Source organism: Belonocnema kinseyi, chromosome 10, assembly GCF_010883055.1.
Source record: "Belonocnema kinseyi isolate 2016_QV_RU_SX_M_011 chromosome 10, B_treatae_v1, whole genome shotgun sequence".
Lineage (NCBI taxonomy): Eukaryota > Metazoa > Arthropoda > Insecta > Hymenoptera > Cynipidae > Belonocnema > Belonocnema kinseyi.
Window position 1 is genome coordinate 50633579 of NC_046666.1, and position 18255 is coordinate 50651833.

Genomic DNA, 18255 nt, shown 5'->3' on the forward strand with positions numbered 1-18255 from the left:
CCCCCCCCCCCCCGCCCTGAAAGTAACGTGGAATTCAGATAAAATACAATTTTACGTGTATAATGATTTTTTATGCATTCATAACCATTCAACTTGCCAATGTCGGGAATTTTATTATAAACATCGGTAATAAATAAAATATTTAAATAGAAAAGTGATTTTGAAAGTAAGTGTTGAAATGTGCCTATTTTAGTCTTATATGACAGTTAGTTCGGGCACTTTTGAATTTGTAAACAAAGAAAGGTACATTTTTTACCAAAAATGGAATAGTTAACCTTTTAATTAAAATTAAGTAATTCAAAATTATTTAAACAAAAACGGATTTTTTTACCAAATACTTTTTTTTACTAAATTATTGAATTTTCAAAACAAACAAATTATGACGTAAAAGATATTTTTATACAAAAAAAATGAATTTTTAAAGAAAATACAAAAAATCTAAACGAAAAAGTTGAATTTTTAAGTAAAATAGATTAAGTTTAAACAAAAAGAAAACTAATTTATAAAAGAATAATTTAATTTTAACAAAAAGTTGAATTTCTACTCATAAGAGAACCATTTTTGAACAAAAATAGAATAGGCAAATTTTCAGATACCAAAGTAATTTTTTAACCAAACAAAGGAATTTTTAACAAAATAGTTTAATTTCAAATAAAAGGAAATTTTTAACCAAAGTATTGAATCACCAAACAAAAAATGCATTTTTAAGAAATGAGTTCAACTTTGAAACCTAGTTGTTAAATGTTTAACCAAAAAGACAAATTTTTAAACAAAAAGTTGAATTTTTAACTAAAAAAGCTGAAATTTTAATTGAAAAGTTAAACCCTCAACTAAAAAAGATGAGCTTTTAAACAAAAAGATTAGTTTACTATCAACAAGATGATTTTTAACAATAAAATTCAAGGGTTATCTACCAAAAAGTTGAATTTTGAAATAAAAAATATGATTTTTTCACAAAAAAGAAGAATTTTTAACAAAATTCATGAATTCTCAACCAAAAAGTTGAATTTACAGCTAAAAAAGATTAATTTTTAAATAAAAATATTAATTTACTACCAAAAAATTAAATTTTTCAATAAAATACATGAATTGCCAATCTAATAGTTAAATTTTCTACTAAAAAAAAAGAATTCTTAAACAAAGCGATTGATTTACTATAAAAAAGACAAATTTTTAATAAAATTTAAAAAATTCTCAACCAAAAAGTTTAATTTTCAACAAAGAAAGAAAGTTGTTTTAATTTTTATGGACGTAGTTTAATTAAAAACTTAGTTATACAATTGTTAACCAAAAACATCAATTTTTAAACAGAAGGATTAATTTACTACAAAAACAAGAAGAATTTTCACAAAAATTCATGAATTCTGGACCTAAAAGTTGAATTTTTAAGTAAAGAAGATTAATTTTTAAAACAAAAAGATTAATTTACTACCAAAAAAGACAAATTTATAGCAAAATTCAAGAATTCTGGAACAAAAAGATTAATTCACCACCAAAGAAGACGAATTTTCAATAAAAGTAGAGAATTCTTAACCAAAAATTTAAATTTACAACAAAAAAGATGAATTTTTAAACAAAAAGATTAATTTACTAACGAAAAAGACGAATTTGCAATCAAATTCAAGAACTCTCAACCAAAAACTTGAATTTTCGACTAAAAAAGATGAATTCTTAAACAAAACGATTAATTTACAATAAAAAAGACGAATTTTCAATCAAATTAAAAAATTATCAAACAAACAGTTTAATTTTTAAGAAAGAAAGAAATTTTTTTTAAATTTTAAGGAAGCAGTTCAATTTCAAAACCTAGTTATCAGATTTTTAACCAAAAACACGCATATTTAAACAGAAGGATTAATTTACTTCCAAAAAAGGCAAATTTTAACTAAATTCAAGAATTCTGAATAAAATGATTAATTTACCACTATAAAAGACGAATTTTGCAGAAAATTGAAAATTCTCAACCAAAGAGTAGAGTTTTCAACTAAAAAAAATTAATTTACTACAAAAAAAACAACCAAAAAAGAAATTTTCAACTAAAAAGGAAGAATTTTTAAACAAAAAGATTAGTTAACTACGAAAAGACGAATTTTTTATTAAATTCAAGAATTATCAACCAAACAGTTGAAGTTTCCACTGAAAAAAAGAATTTTCATTAAAATACATGAATTCTCAACCAAAAAGTTGAATTTTCAATTAAAAACATACATTTTCAAACAAAAAGATTAATTTTCGACCAGAAATATGCATCATCTGCAAACGCGCTAAGAATGTTTGCATATGTAATTTTAGAAAAAAATCTCTACATTCTAAAAGGTTAATTTAATATACCTGTAACGTTCTTTTGACTGCCCCTCCCCACCGTTGCCAACTGTAGGTTTTCTGATACCCTCCCCACCACTCCCCCTAAAGTGATAACGTAGTTGATGGACGATTCTTTAGAGTTTAGAGGATACTTCAATTAGTGAAACAAACAGTAATCATAGGCGCAGCCGAAGTTGTATAATGCCTTGTTTCAACAGAAATTGCTGAATAAGCTGCGATCAACGTTAAGGATTGTTGTCATCCTCTATCTCTCTCACTGTTAACCATAACGGTAAATTCCGAACATGAATGAACAAGTTTTTGGCAAAATTGAATTCAAAATCTTTGTAAGGTGCAATCCGTCATCCTGAAATAAGACACGTACGAGTATGAATTCTAAAATAATAAACGTGATTTTCAAACCTATTAAGTTTTTTTTTAACTATTCCAGGACAGAACTGTATGAGGGTTGCCGAAAAATGCAAAAGGCCGCTTTTCACCAGAAATTGCTGAGTGAGCTGCGATGGACGGAAAGGTGCGTTCTCCTGAAGAACACAATAGCCACTTTTCAAAAAATCAATCCGTTTCCGAATATTGATAAGATTTGATATATACTTTGTAAAATGGAAGTGTTTTTGGACGATATAGAATAGAATAAGGTAGAAGAGCATATCAGATGCTGTTTATAATGTCGATCGAATATGTCACGTGTCTGGCGGCAAAATGGAGTGTGGTGTATATATAACTTGGTATAGCGATCTTGAGTCATGTTTATAGCTGAATATACATGCATAGCAGTTCGCTGGATCACGGTGGAACGAAGAACTCATTACCCTGCCTCGACGGTATTAGCATATTTAGATGGCGCGTCATCCCCTTTTCCATCCTCCTACCACTCCTAAAACAATCTTCCCATTTTTCTTACGTCTTTCTACTTTAGCTTAGCTCCCCTACATACATTTTTACCTAGGTTCCTTCTTTTTAGACCTTTAGACAATCATATCGGCACCTGTGTCCTGCTTTTTTCGCTTCACATAAAATTGCGAAATTACCGGTTTTTTTAACCGCATTTGCTTCTGAATCTAAATTATGGATTATATTAGAAAATTATGAGATGGCTAGAGAGAAGTTTCAATATTAATGTGCAGAATTCCTGAAAATAAAACGAAGAGACCAACGACCAAGTTTAGACCACCACCATAAAATGTTCCTTTTGAAATTTGAAAAAAGATAAAACATTTTCTTTAAAAAAAAAAAAAGAAAAAGTTATTTTTTGGGCAATAATAAAAAGAGTGAAAGAAAAATAAGGAGGCTACTAACCAAATCCTATTCCTTTTCTTTTTGTTTCTTTCGTCTTTTTTATTTTTATTATTATCAAATCCCAATTAAAAAAAAAAAACATTTGTGAAAAATAATCACCAACGTTTCGGCACTCATACAGAACCCTTATCAATGGTAAATAAAAACAAAAATAAAATAAAAAAGAATTCGAACAGACAGGAACAGGAACGAAACCACGATGCTCTCTTTTAGACTCGCAAGAATCAAGGGAGGGTCCAAATTCAAACCCATAACAAACGTACCAAAACTTGACCCTCACTTGATTCTTGGATGTCAGGGCAAGAGCATCGTGGTTTCGTTGCTGTTCCTGCCTGCTCAAATTATGTTTTATTTTCGTCTAGATAAGGGTGTTGTATCAGTGTCGAAACTTTATTGATTAGTTTTTACAAATGTTTTTTTTATCGTGATTTGATAATATTAAAAATAAAAAAGACGAAATAAATAAAAAGAGAAGGGAGCGGATTTGGCCCCTCTTGTTTATTATTGTCAAAATGAACAACTTTTTCCTTTTCCTTTTTTAATAAAGAAGTTTATCTTTCTTCAAATGACAATATGAACATTTTATGGTGCTTGGCCAAATTTGATCGTTGGATTATTTTTTTCAGGAATTCTGCACTTTAGAGAGAAGATTCAATATTTTTATAGGAAACTTATTAGAATATAAAGAAATTTAATACACATGAATAAAAAATGACCAAATTCAGGCAAATAGATATACAAATAATTCTAATGAAAAAAATTATATAAAAAAACAAAGAAGGAAAAGCGAGTTTTTTAATTAAATTATTGTTGATTAAAAAGTCTGATATTATATTTATGATTTAGAATGATCTCTTTTAGGATTTAGATAGAAAAATTTTTTTTTATTTGAAAAATTAATTTTTTAAACTCCAAATTTAACTACTCCATTTTTTGTTTAAAATTGATGCCTTTCATTAAAAAATTGAACTATATTATTAAGAATTAGTTTTGTTTTGGTTAAAATCAAGTTTTTAAACTGAAAGGTCAACTGTTCCACTTCTTGTCGAAAGTTAACTGTTTTGTTAAAAATTTATCTTTTTTGGTTGAAAATTATATTATTTTTGTAAAAGATTCAACTATTTGGTAGAAAATTAACATTTTTGTTATAAATATGCATGTTTTCACAATTCAACTATTTTCTGGAGCATTCGCCTTTTTGGCTTGAAAATTCAACAATTTGATGGCATTTTGTTTTTCTCTTGAATCGAAAATCTTTGTTGGTTGAAAATTAATCGCTTTTGGTTGAAATTTTATTCCTTTTTGGAAAAATGCAATTTTTCGGTTAAAAATTAATCTCATTTGGTTAAGAACTTGACTATTTTATTGAAAATTCTTCTTTATGATTGAAAATTATTTTTGTTAATTGAAATTTGAACTATTCCATTTTTTTATAAAAATCGATTTTTTGATTTATTGTTATTTTGAAAATTGATTTTTGATTTTTTGATTTTTCCATGAATCAAAATTCTTTGTTGCTTGAAAATTAATCGCTTTTGGTACAAATTTGATTCTTTTTATAAAAAATGCAAATTTTTGGTTACAAATTAATCTCGTTTGGTTAAGAATTTGACTGTTTTATTTAAAAGTCGTCTTTTTTGTTGAAAATTATTTTTGTTTATTAAAATTTAAACTGTTCCATGTTTAGAGAAAAATGGATCTTTTTTAGTAAAAAAATGCAACTATTTGGTTGAGGAATCAATTATTTTGTTGAAAATTTATCCGTTTTTTTTGTTGAATTTTAATATTTGTATTTTTTATTTTAAATTAAAATATTTTTTGGTGGATTTATCAACTATTAAATTGTTTATAGTTAATCTTTCGTGATTAAAAATTCAAATACTTGGTTGAAAGTTTAACTTCTTTATGAAAAATTCTTTTTTTTTTGTTGATATCCATACTTTTAGTCGAAAATTCAACCAGTTTCCAGAAAATTTTTCTTCTTGGCTTTAAAATTGAACAATTTTATTTCAAAATGGAACTTCGTTTAGGTGAAGTTTAACCTTTTTGTGTAAGAATTCAACCAATTGTTTGTGAATTCATCTTTTAAGTAGAGAATTCAACTATTTGTTTAATAATTCAACTTTTCCGTTGCAATTTTTTGGTTGATAATTTTTATTTTTATAAAATTCAATTATTTAGTTGAATATTTACCTTTATCAGTTGAAAATTTAACGATATTGGTAGAAAGTCTTTTTTTCTTCGGAAACTAAAATGTTGTGTGTCTTGGAAATTCATCTTTTTGAATAAAAACTTCGTCCATATCGATTGAAAATTAATCTTTTTTCGTAGAAAACTTCTTGATTTCTGATATGCTAAATTTTTTGTTTGATTTTGAATATTTTTGCATGGTTCTTTACCAAAATGTCATCCCTTTTTTTAGAATAGGATTTTGGATTTTCAGCGTAAGATTTTAACTCAGGATTTTGTTATTAAAAATAATTTTGGTTGTTAAAGAGAAATTTGAATCTAGTTTCTTTGTTTATTTTGTTTGTTGATAAACATTTTTATAAATGAAAGCAGTATTATGAAATGTGATTATGATATCAAATAATTGAGCAAGTGAGTAAATAAATTCTGACAGTAAGTAAGCCGAGATTAATTTTATGGCGCAATGCACACTTAAATTGTTTTGTTAATAATTGTTGAATTAATTCAAGAAATTTATACACCGATACGCATAAATTGTTCCAAGTATCTACTGAAGTCAGCCAACCATGTCTTTAAAGATGCGTGTTCGTCATGCATAATCTATAATTATGAAGCATAACGTGATTGCTATAATCATATATCTTTGTTATTATATTTTTACATTGTCTGATTCATGCAATTAGTTTAATGTAAGCAATTTAATTCCATATAATTCAAGAACTGCAGAGAACTAGTATTTTCGAAATTTAAAAGAGTATAAACTTGTTCCTTAAAGCCCATTTTTTTATTTTGAACATGTTTCCTTCCTGGAACCGCAAATAAATTTGCCGAATATTAAAAATGAAGAAAAGCACCGTTCAATAAGAAAAATCACAGAAAACCTAAAAAATAAATAAATAATTACTTAAAATATTATTCATGTTTTATGTTAATGCTTTTCGCTCAAATAAGTATGTAAAAAATAATTTTAGTATAATATTATAAATAATCGAGAAAGAGTCAAACTTTCTGAAAATTGTTTGAATCTGATAGGTTTTTTTTTTTACCAGAAACTAGTATTTTTAAACAAAAATCATCATGGTTCCCATATTTAAACAATTATAGGTTAGGTTAGAATTTTACACAGGAAATGAGTTCTTTTAATAAAAAATGATTATATTTCAAAAATTAAAAAATGATAAACAATTTAACTTTTATATTGTATTGTGTAGTGTTTTTAGTTTGGAATTATTGATACTTTTAATACAGAATTATTAGACATTCAAGAATATTTACAATTTTGCAAAAACTTTAGGTTATGTTAGTGTGTTCCACATGAAAGCTGTATTTTTAAAAATAAATCATTAGATTTCAATCCAATGGTTTTTATTTAGAATGACAGAATTTATAAGCTTAGTGTTTTTCGTCCGAAATTGAAATTTGTATTAAAAAATCATTAGATTTCAAAGAAAATTCTTAATTTTGAAACAATTTTAGGTCACTTTGGAGTTTTAGTTTCTACAAAATAGAATTTGATGCATGTCTGATTTGGATAAGATTCGATAGATTTTCAATAGATTCAATAAAAAACTCTCTATTCAGAGAAAGCATGAAACAGAAACAAATTTTATACATTTAGAGAAAAGTCAGTCGAAAACTACCGAGAAGTGGAATTTTAATGAAATTCAATAAGATTATTTAATACAAATTCTATAAGCGTATTTGATATAAATTCTTTAAAATTAAATCAAAGAATCTTAAAAAATAAAATTCTGTTAGCAGATTTGATAAAAATCTTATAATTTAATCAAAGGAATTTCACAAATCAAAATCTATCAGTGAATTTAAAAGGCATTTCTATTGAATAATATATAATTCGATCTTATAAGTTTGGATTGAATTTGATTTAAAAATATGATATTGAAAAGTATAGCATTTCTAGAAACATATATGTTTCTAGAAATCCTATACTTTTCTATATCATATTTTTCAATAAAATTCGATCCAAACTTATAAGTACAAAACTTGTATAAAATATTATGTTCCAGAGTCTAGGATATTTTTATAAAATTCTATCTGCTGAGAAATCATATACTTTTCTATAAACATTGTCTCGTTAAATAAGTCTGGTAAGGATAGGATTCGATAGACTTTCAATAGATTCAGTAAAAAGCACTCTATTCAGAGAAAGCATGAAATAGAATCAATTTTGATACATTTAGGGAAAAGTCAATCAAAATCTATGAAGAAGTGGAATTTTAATAAAGTTCTATAAGCTTATTTAATATAAATTCTAAAAGCTTATTTGACAGAAATTCTTTTAAATTGAATCAAGCACTCTTTTGCAAATCAAATTTTGTTGGCAGGTTTGATACAAATCAAATCTATGATTCAATCAAATTTCACAAATCAAAATCTGTTAGTAAATTTAATAGACTTATCTGTACAATTCTATGCTTCTAGAAATCTTATAATTTTCAATAACATATTTTCAATAGAACTTTATTCAATCTTATCAGTACAACACTTGTATCAAAATTTATGATTCAGAGTCTAGGACATTTCTATAAAATTCTATCTGTTGAAAAAGCTTATAAATTTTTATTTACAGTTTCTCATTGCAACTATCAAATCTGATCCATTTCATACTTGTACATGTTTAGTGTAGAAAAGATTCGATCGATTTTCAATAGATTCAATAAAAAATGGTTGTTAGAAAAGGTATAAGATTTCACAACTGATGATAAATAGAGTTAGATAAAAACTTCCAAGATGAGTTTGGTTTTTTTTCAAAAGACGTATTAAAAAGGTTAGGAATTTGGGATAGCATATTTGATAGAATTTGATTGACCTACATTTTCCTAAAAGTACTTAAAGAGATAAATAGGAACTATTAGGATTTCACTTTGATCAAATTTATTTAGATGAAAATCAAGAGCACTTCTCTTCAAAAATTTGACAGAAATGTAAAAGAAATTTCTCAAATTGAGGATAAAGAAGACGGATTGAAAAGTATGAAATTTTTTATCAAATCCTATGAAACTTTTTCAGCACATTTTATCGCTGGTGGTCAACAAAAAACGATCCTAGGCACTTCTTAAGTCCAACATTGTAAAATAATTTGCTACCATAACTCACCAAACCCGAGAGACGTAAGTACCTTGAACGAACGCAACAAGTGTGAAAGAACGTTATTGCGGCTATTTCACGACTCGTAGAGGGCGACTTGGAAAAAGTTAATCGACACTACCAACGATCTGTCTCCTGAAACGACTGGTTTTGCGAGCTTTTCAAAATCCATTCTCCTATATTACTTATTAATGGACCTGATCTCCTAACTCTTCATACAACTTTAATTCCAAAATCGAATTCAAGTGTTTTGGCGAAATTATAATTTTAAATAGTCACTCTGATCATTTATCGATTTTTGAATGCAAACCCTAAAAATTTTCTTCTGAATATTTACTTTATAAATTCAGTAAAACCTCGATTATCTGAGGTAATGTGGGGAGGAGATACCTCGAATAAGCGAAAACTCGGATAATACGGAAGAAGCACAAAATTCGGAAGAGTTATCTATTTTTTATATATTTTAAATATAAAAATAAATATAAACATTTAGCAAATAAAAGTAAACAAATTACGAATATGGATTTATCTTTATTAATTTATTAATAATTGCAAACTACTGTGTGCATTAAGAATTACGCATAGCAGCTTTATCTGTTTTATCAATGATTCTCCGTATTATCCGAACATACACCTCGGTAAATGCGGAGTGCTTGGATGAGTCCCGTTGCCTCGGATAACGCGGAGCCTCGGATAATCGAAAGCCGGATAATCGAGGTTCAACTGTACAGGAAAAATAGTGTCAAGCAATTTTTAAAATATTAAATCAAATTGTTAAACATTTCAATCAACGAAATTTTATTTAAAAAATTGGGAACTTTTAAAAAGAGCGAAAAAATATTCCGTGAAGTCGAAATTGCTTTTTGAAGATAAAACAAATATCCACTTCCGAGCCGAAGTATTATTGAATTGAGACCAGAAAAAAGTTTGATGAAAAAAAGTTATCCAAGTTCGAGGAAATGGATGTGGAAGTTGAAAATTTGAAAGCGATGCTAACCTAAAATTGGACCAGAATTAAACGTGAATTACGATGAAAAATGTAATTTTCAGTTTAAAAATTGTTTAAATCAAGCTTTCGAGATATTAAGTTTCTTAATATGGATAAAAACAATTTGATGTAAAAAAATTACCCAATCCAGAGAAAATCGACCGAGAATTTTGCGAACAAAATTTCATGGTTTTTCAAAACTGGCTTTGGATATTGATTAAAACGATTTGTCTAATTTGTTTGAAAATAAAAACTTTCTTCCGAGATATTGGAATGTTGAATAAGAATAAACATGGTCGAATAGAAAAAAATTCTGTTTGAAGAAAATGGAAGTTTTAAGTGATAATAAATTAAAAAAATATTAAGGATGAAAGTTGAAAAAAATTTTTAATACGTTAAAATTGTGACGAAATCGTGCCTAAAATTTAAAACTATGAAAATTCTTTTAAAACACTTCACAATTTTTGAGGTTCTCTAGAAAATCCTAGAAATCTCGTAAATATTTTTAAATCCCTTGAAATCCGTGCAAATACCTCAAAATCTTATTTTTTTTTAAAGTCCTGTAAATCTGTTAAATGTGATGAAATCCCTTGAAATCCATCAGAATTTTTAGAAATCCATAGAAGTCCTTTCAAATTTCATTCTATTTCGTCTATTTAGTTAAGTTCTCTAGATCCTTTAAAATTTTCTAAAGTAGTTCTAAATTCTTTGAACCCCCTTAAAAATGTTGAAACCTCGATAAATTCCTTGGAATAATTAAAAATACTTTTTTGAAATCCATTAAAATTCCTTCGAAATTGATCATATCAATATCAACTGAATCTTGAAATCTAACATATGACATCTTTCGAAATGTCTTTCAAATTGTTGAAATCTTTGAAATCTTTGAACTCATCAGAAATCCCATAAAATCTAGTAAGGCCTCTGAAAGGGTCTTACAATATTTTTAGTTAATTGAAATCCGCTGAATTCTATTATAAAATTTATTTTCTGTGGAAATCCTCTGAAATACCAAGCAAAATAAAAAAATTTAAATCCCTTGAAATTTTTTAGAATATCCTATGAAATTCTTTGAAATCGCATAAGATTCCTCAAAATCTTTTTAAATACACTATATTTTTCAAATCCTTAGAAACTAAAAATTTTTAAATATACATTCTCTAAAATTTGAGATTAAACTTCTTGAAATCTCTTTAAATTTTTATAAATCTTTTGAAGCATGTTGACAAATTTTGAAATCTCTTGAAATTGTCTAAAAACTTTAGGATATGCGTAAAAAGAATGCTTATTTACCATTTCTTTTTAAATATAAAATAATTAATAATGTTATAAATGAACTAAGTAAACAAATGCATTTTTAAGGAATTTCGCGCTCTAAACAGTTGATAGTAATGGTTAATTATTCAAATAAATTTGGTAAAGAAATTTTCAATAGACAAGTTTCCTTTCTTCAACTGAAATGAGGGAATGAATTTTAAATTGCTTCGGAAAATCTGTCCATAGTCATTCTTTATCAGCAAGCAATAATTGTTTATTTTATAAAAAAATATTATAAACAAATTTACAACTTGACTACTTGTCAAGAAATTGTTGTCGTTTTTTTAAAGAAATCGACTAAAAGTGATTCAGAAAGGACCTGATTTATTATAGGAGACTTTGTCAGGTGACAACATTGATTATTTCTTTAAATAAACTACACGAACAAACAAATATTTTCGCCAAACTTTAGACAGAAGTAATAAAATTGTTTATAAAATCAAAAATTCGAATTCTTTGATAAAGTATCATCAAGGATTTTGCTGGGAACTATAAAAATGGTTCTGTTGAAAAAACGAAATATGTTGGTTGAAAATTGACGAAAATTTGTATATGCTTATCAAATTTATTTGAACAAATAAAAATTATTATCAAGTATTAAAACTGTACATATTATTTATTTTTGCCAAATTTGTACTCTATTATGTTAAAGGGACAATGTCTTTAGACCGAGAATTGACTAAGGTATGAATGTAGTTATTCAATTTGTTTATAACAATACCAAATTTCATTACAATTTATATTAGTGTACAAATTTACTGAATATTTTTTAAGGAGTGTTTTTACTGATTCCATAATGTTGTACATAAATATGAGTAGGTGTACATTCATGCCATTGTTTATTTTAAGAAAATTACTGACATTCCCGTAAAATAAAAACAATTAGTTCATAAGAATATCTGAGATTTAGTCAACTTTCATTTAAAGAAAAAATGCTGAAATTGAATAAAAATTGTAAGCTTTGGATTATTTTTCTTTAAAAGCTTTTTCTGCCCCGGCTTGTGATGCATTTTATTTTAGCCAATCTAGCGAAGAATTTGCAAAATGTGTTTAAATTCCGAGTGAAAAAATGGTTGTATTAGCTAGAAATTTGCAAAAATAGTAGCATTAGTGTCAGTTCTTGGGTTTAGTAGCCCCGGTAGTCAACTTTACCCAGTACCTTAGCCGCCTTTACCCCTATCCTAATCAACTTTAACTCGTATTTTTTAAGGAATCCCTATTATCATCAATGAGTGACAAAAACTCTAAACGTCTTTTCAGACTAGATGGAGCTATGAATTATACACTTTTGAAATAAAATTTTTGTCTGAAAAAAGATCTTTTCATTCGCTCCGCTAGGCAAGGAACCACAGAGCTTCCGATCGGCAGTCGGGTGCTTTTCCTTTAAGCTACTAGAAAAAAAAGTAAAAAAAAAGTAAAATTAATGATTCATAGCTCCATCTTGTCTGAAAAGACGTAAAGAATTTCTCTTATCCTCAATAGATAATACAGATTTCTTGAAAGAATTGAGTAGTAACACCTAGCAAAATAATGCGTGTATTTTTGAGAAAGGATTCTTCTTTCGATCTCTCTAGTAGCTTAAGAGAAAAGCACCCGACCGGCGATTGGAAGTTCTGTGTTTCGTTTCGCAGCGGAGCGAAGGAGAAGATCTTCTTTTAGAAAAAATTTTATTTCATCTCGTATCCTAGCCGAGTTTATCCCGTACCTTAGCCAACTTTACCTCGTACCCTAGCAAATTTTAATCCGTGCTCTAGCTGACTTCACCCTGTACTTTGAAGGAATTTAGCCCGTATCTTAACTTAACCAACATTATCCTGTATCTTAGTCGACTTTATCCCATTCGTTAGACGACTTTACCCCGTACTCTAGCAAATTTTACTCCGTACCATAATTCCTATACTTTTGATGACTTTAGCCCGTATCTTAACCAACCTTGTCCCGTATCATAGCCGGATTTACCCCTTACATTAGTCGGCTTTACCCCGTACCTTAGTCGACTTTACCCCGTACTTTAACTGACTTCACCCTGTACAACCCTGGTCAACTTTACCCCGATCTTAGCCAACTTTACCTCGTGTCCCAAGTAGAGGGGACAGAAATTGTTTGGGAGGGGGGCAAAGTGGAAGATGAAGGGGGGATTGGGACGACTTAGTTAATGGCTTAATAGGCTAAAAAACTCTTTTTTGTAGACACATGACAATTTTTTTTCGAAACAGTAGCAACAAAGTTGAATCATGCAAAAAGTGTCAATAGTGGCAAGAGTGCGAGGTATGTGTGTAGTTTTCCATCCTAAAAATGACTAAAAATTCTCTCGCTGCTGAAATTCTAGGAATGTACGTAAACTCGAGAAAAATGTTTTCCCCTTCTGAAAGTGACGACCTGAAAATAGAATCTCCTCTCGAGCGAGTTTATGTTCCAAGTTTTCGTGGAAATCCAATTCTTTCTGGGTGTGTTGAAGGGAAACTTTTCTTCATAAGGGATCGATGAAAAGGGGGTTTTCTCTTTCCCAAGGAATGAAGGAAGGCGGGCCAAGGAGTTGAGAAGGGGTCAGAGAATAAGGGCCTGGAACTGGCTGCCTCTCATTAAGCTAAATTGTCTTTCAGGATGAGCTTCCTTAATTACTTAGGAAACCCTCTTCCTGCGCTCTCCCTTCATCCCCATATTGTTCACCCTTGCTCCATCTGATGACAGCAGCTCTGCATTTACATGCACAGCAGCTCTCCATTTGTCTGCATGTATGTACTAGCCACGCACTATGTACTTCACCGTGCACTCAGCGCTCCTGGATATATTTTCAAGTGCAACCTTTCACACTTCCGGAGACTATGAAATCATAATGAGCTTCTGAACTTTAATGACTCGCCTACTCCATATGCTGATTTGGCTGTAACCAAATTGTCGCGGGTTAACACGCGAATCGCTCCAACTGCGCGTTTTAATCGTAAAACGCTGGCACGTGAAATGGCTAGCTATGAATACATTAGATAAATTCCTTTTCATGCGACCTTTTTTGTATTTCAACCAGTCAAAAGTGAGCCTTTTGAATCATTTGATTGGACTCACTGATGAAAGACTGATTCAAACATTGGGGATTCGAAGACTGACTAATCAGTCAAAAGATACTTTTAAAATCAGTCAAACTTACTGATGAAAGTCTCATTATTCGGATTAGACGACTGACAAATCAGTCGAAAGTGAGCCTTTTAAATCTATAAATTGGACTCGCTGATGAAAGACTGATTTAAACATTGCCGATTTGTCGACTGATAAATCAGTCGAAAGTGAATTTCCAAATCAGTCAAACTCACTGATAAAAGTCTGATTATTCGACTTAGACGACTGATAAATCAGTCGAAAGTGAGCCTTTTGAATCATTGAATTTGATTACTGATGAAAGGATTCTAAGATTGCTGTTTCAAACACTGACCAATCAGTGAAAATTGACTTTTAAAATCAGTCGAACCTACTGATGAAAGTTTGATTATGCGGATTAGATATGCGGATTAAACGACTGACAAATTAATTGAAAGTGAGTCTTTTGAATCACTTAATTTGACTCACTGATGAAAGACTGATTCAAAAATTGCGGATTCGAATACTGACCAATCAGTCAAAAGTGACTTTTTGAATTAGTCAAATTCACTGATGAAAGTCTGATTATGAGAATTAGATATGCAGATTAAACGATTGGCAAATCAGTAGAAAGTGAATATTTTGAAAGAGTTAATTTGACTTACTGATCAAAGATTGATTCAAGTAAATGTAGATTAGATGACAGGAAAATCAGTATATCAGCTTTTAGAATCAGTCAATTTGAACGGCTGATGAAAGACTGATTTAAACATTGCGGATTCGAAGACTGGCAAATCAGTCAAAAGTGGCTTTTTGTATCAGTCAAACACCCTGATGAAAGATTGATTCAAAAATTGTGGATTCGACGAGTAAAAAGTCAGTGAAAAGTGATCCAATCTGTCGAATATTTAATTAAAAAACGCCAATTTTTAAACTAAAATTTTGTAGTTAAATTGTCTATCAACAAAAACAATTGTCGACAAACAAACTAAAAAAACATTTTTTATAAAACAGTCGAATTTTTAACAAAAGAGGTAAATTTCCAAATAAAATGATTAATCTTCACCCAAAAAAATAAAATTTTGGCCGAATAGTTGAATTTTCAACCAAAAAGCGAAGTTTGAATCAGAAAACGTCAATTCTCTAACAGAATAGATGAATTTCCAACAAAATAGTTAATTTTTTATCTAAACAAATAAATGTTCAACCAACAAAATTATTTTTCCAACACAAAAATAAATTTTTAACAAAATATATAAATTTTTAACCAAGTTTTGAATTTCTAAGGGAAATTTAACCTTGGTTATTTTCTACTAAAGAAATCAATTTTAAACCAAAAAGTTGAATTAGTTACCAATAAGATTAATTTTCTACCATAGAAGACATTTGCGACAAAATAAAACTATATTCAACCAAAAAAATAAATATTTAATTTAAAAAAAGATTGATTTTTAGAAACTAAAAAAATAATTTTTTAACATAATAAATAAATTTTAACTGAAAAGCTCAATTTGCAACTAAAATTATGAATCTCCAAACAGGAAAATAATTTTTTTTTAAATTTCAACCTTCAACTAAGTATTTGAATTTGCAACTAAAAATATCAATTTTCAACTAAAATGATCAACACAAAAATGAAATTCTAACAAAAAAGTTCCATTATTCACCATGTATTTAAATATTTAAATATGAACTTTGCGACAAGAAGAATAATTAATTCAATTTTTAAACAACTACTCATCAATAAAAGAGTTATAATTGTAAAAGAGATAAATATTTTAAACCTAACTGATAAATATTGAAAAAAAAAGAAATTTGAAAAAATTAGTACAACTCTCAACCAAATACTTCAAATTTCAATGAAAAAAAAAAATGTTGAAAGAAAAATGGAATCGTTCAATTTGCAAGTAAAAAATTTATTTTTAACATGAGAAAAAAATTATTTTTCAACAAATGCATCAAACTTTTGAAAGCAGAGATAAGTTTTTGAATAAAATTATGAATCTTTAACAAAAAAAAAAATAAATAAAAATAGAGAAAACGTAATAGTCAAAGTTTGGAACAAAAAATACTTTTATAAAAAAAACAGTTGGAATTAACCAAAAAATGAATTTTGAACCAAGAGAAATTATTTTTTACTAATAAAGAAGATTTTTTAACGTAATAGTTTAATCCGAAGCCAAATTATTCAATTTTTAATAAAAAAAAGGTTAATTTTGTCCAAAAATGAAATAATTCGAAATTGAATTAACACAATTAATTTTCAATCAAAAAAAATAAATAATGTTGAGAAAAATAATTAAATTTGAAACCAACTATTAAAATGTTTGATTAAAACGATTAGTTTTCTAGCAAAAAGACGAATTTTCAGCAGAATATATTTTTTTCAAACTGAAAAAGATCAGTTTCCAATCTAAAACGATTAATTTTTACTAAAGAAGAAATGTAATAGTCGACTTTTCAATCTACAAAATTTCTTATTATCAGTAAAAAAATTTGTATTTAATTAAAGAGATTAATTTTGAACCAAGAAGATTATTTTTATACCAAAATTCAGCTGAAATTCATCAAATCAATCATATTGAATGACTTAATCAGTTATTTTCATAAATTAAATCAGTCAATCTAAATGAAAAATAGTCATTTCAAGTGACTGATTTAATCTGAAATATTGAAAAACTATTCTGTTTAAACTACTGATTTTTCAGTCAAAGTATGTTGGCTTAATTTAATCAGTCAAATTTGGACTACTTATGAATATTTCCAAAAATTTCTTACTGAAAAAGGTCCAAGTTCAATCCTCAAAAGTAACAAAGAAATTGATCAAACTCAACTTTACTGGGCAATTAATAAAGTTTATATCTTCTCTTAACAATCAGAAACTATATTAACGACCGCATTTTATTTTCATTTAATTTAGAAAAAGTCAGTTATCAATTAGTCATCTTGATTGACCTAATCAGTAACTTTCACGAATGAAATCAGTTAATTCAACTAAAAATCAGTAATTTTAAGTGACTGATTTAGTCAGCAATATTGAGAAATTAATCTTTAAAAATGATTATTTTGTCAGTAGAAGCAACTGATTCTGTGCGTTCTTTTTGAAAAATCCAAAATAATTTTTAGTGAAAAGCGTTCCTGTTTACCCCTGAAAAGAACCATTTACTTAAATTGCTCTGGTACTGTTAAACGCGGCAATTTCGGACATGTGGGGTTAATTCGGACATTTCTAAATTGATAGTTTAAATTACTTAAGGGGTACTTATGGGGGGTTTAACCAGTAGAACCAGTTAAAGTCTTAATTGTTTTTAGATTCTAGTTGAAACCCTTTTAAGTAACTCTAAAGTAATTTAAACTATCAATTTCAGAATGTCCGAATTCACCCCACATGTTCCAAATTACCCCGTTTGATGGTAACAGAGCAATTGATAAAGCTTAAAGTTACAGGGCAATTAATAAAGTTTATATCTTCCCTTAACAACCAGAAACTCTCTTTATGACCGCATCTCATTTCCTTTCATTTCAGAAAAACTGATGTAACAAAAAATCTCCGCATCAACAACTGGGTTCCTCCGATACTAAATATTTATATGCAATATCGGAAATGCCCAGGGGCCACCGGATAAATGCCTGCCACGGGTGAATTCGGCAGAGCGTATAAAAGGATTGGGGTTGCGAGTTGTGACGAGGGAGTGACTTCAGGGGTGGAGCCGCATCAGTTTTTCGGGATTTGCGTCGGAGTTTAAGTTTCGCTTATACCGCAGGGGTCCAGCGATAAATAACCCGTGGAGGACAAACTTAGCATTTTTTGGTTTGCAAAAAAAAATGCGGGGCGGATAAGCTTAGACAAAGATTCCGGGGGTGGAAGGGGGTTGAAAAAGAAAGAGATCCTCGAATGGAGGGAGCCATCATTGTTATACGGAAAATGGATGGAGAGCTGCGATGAAATCTTTTTA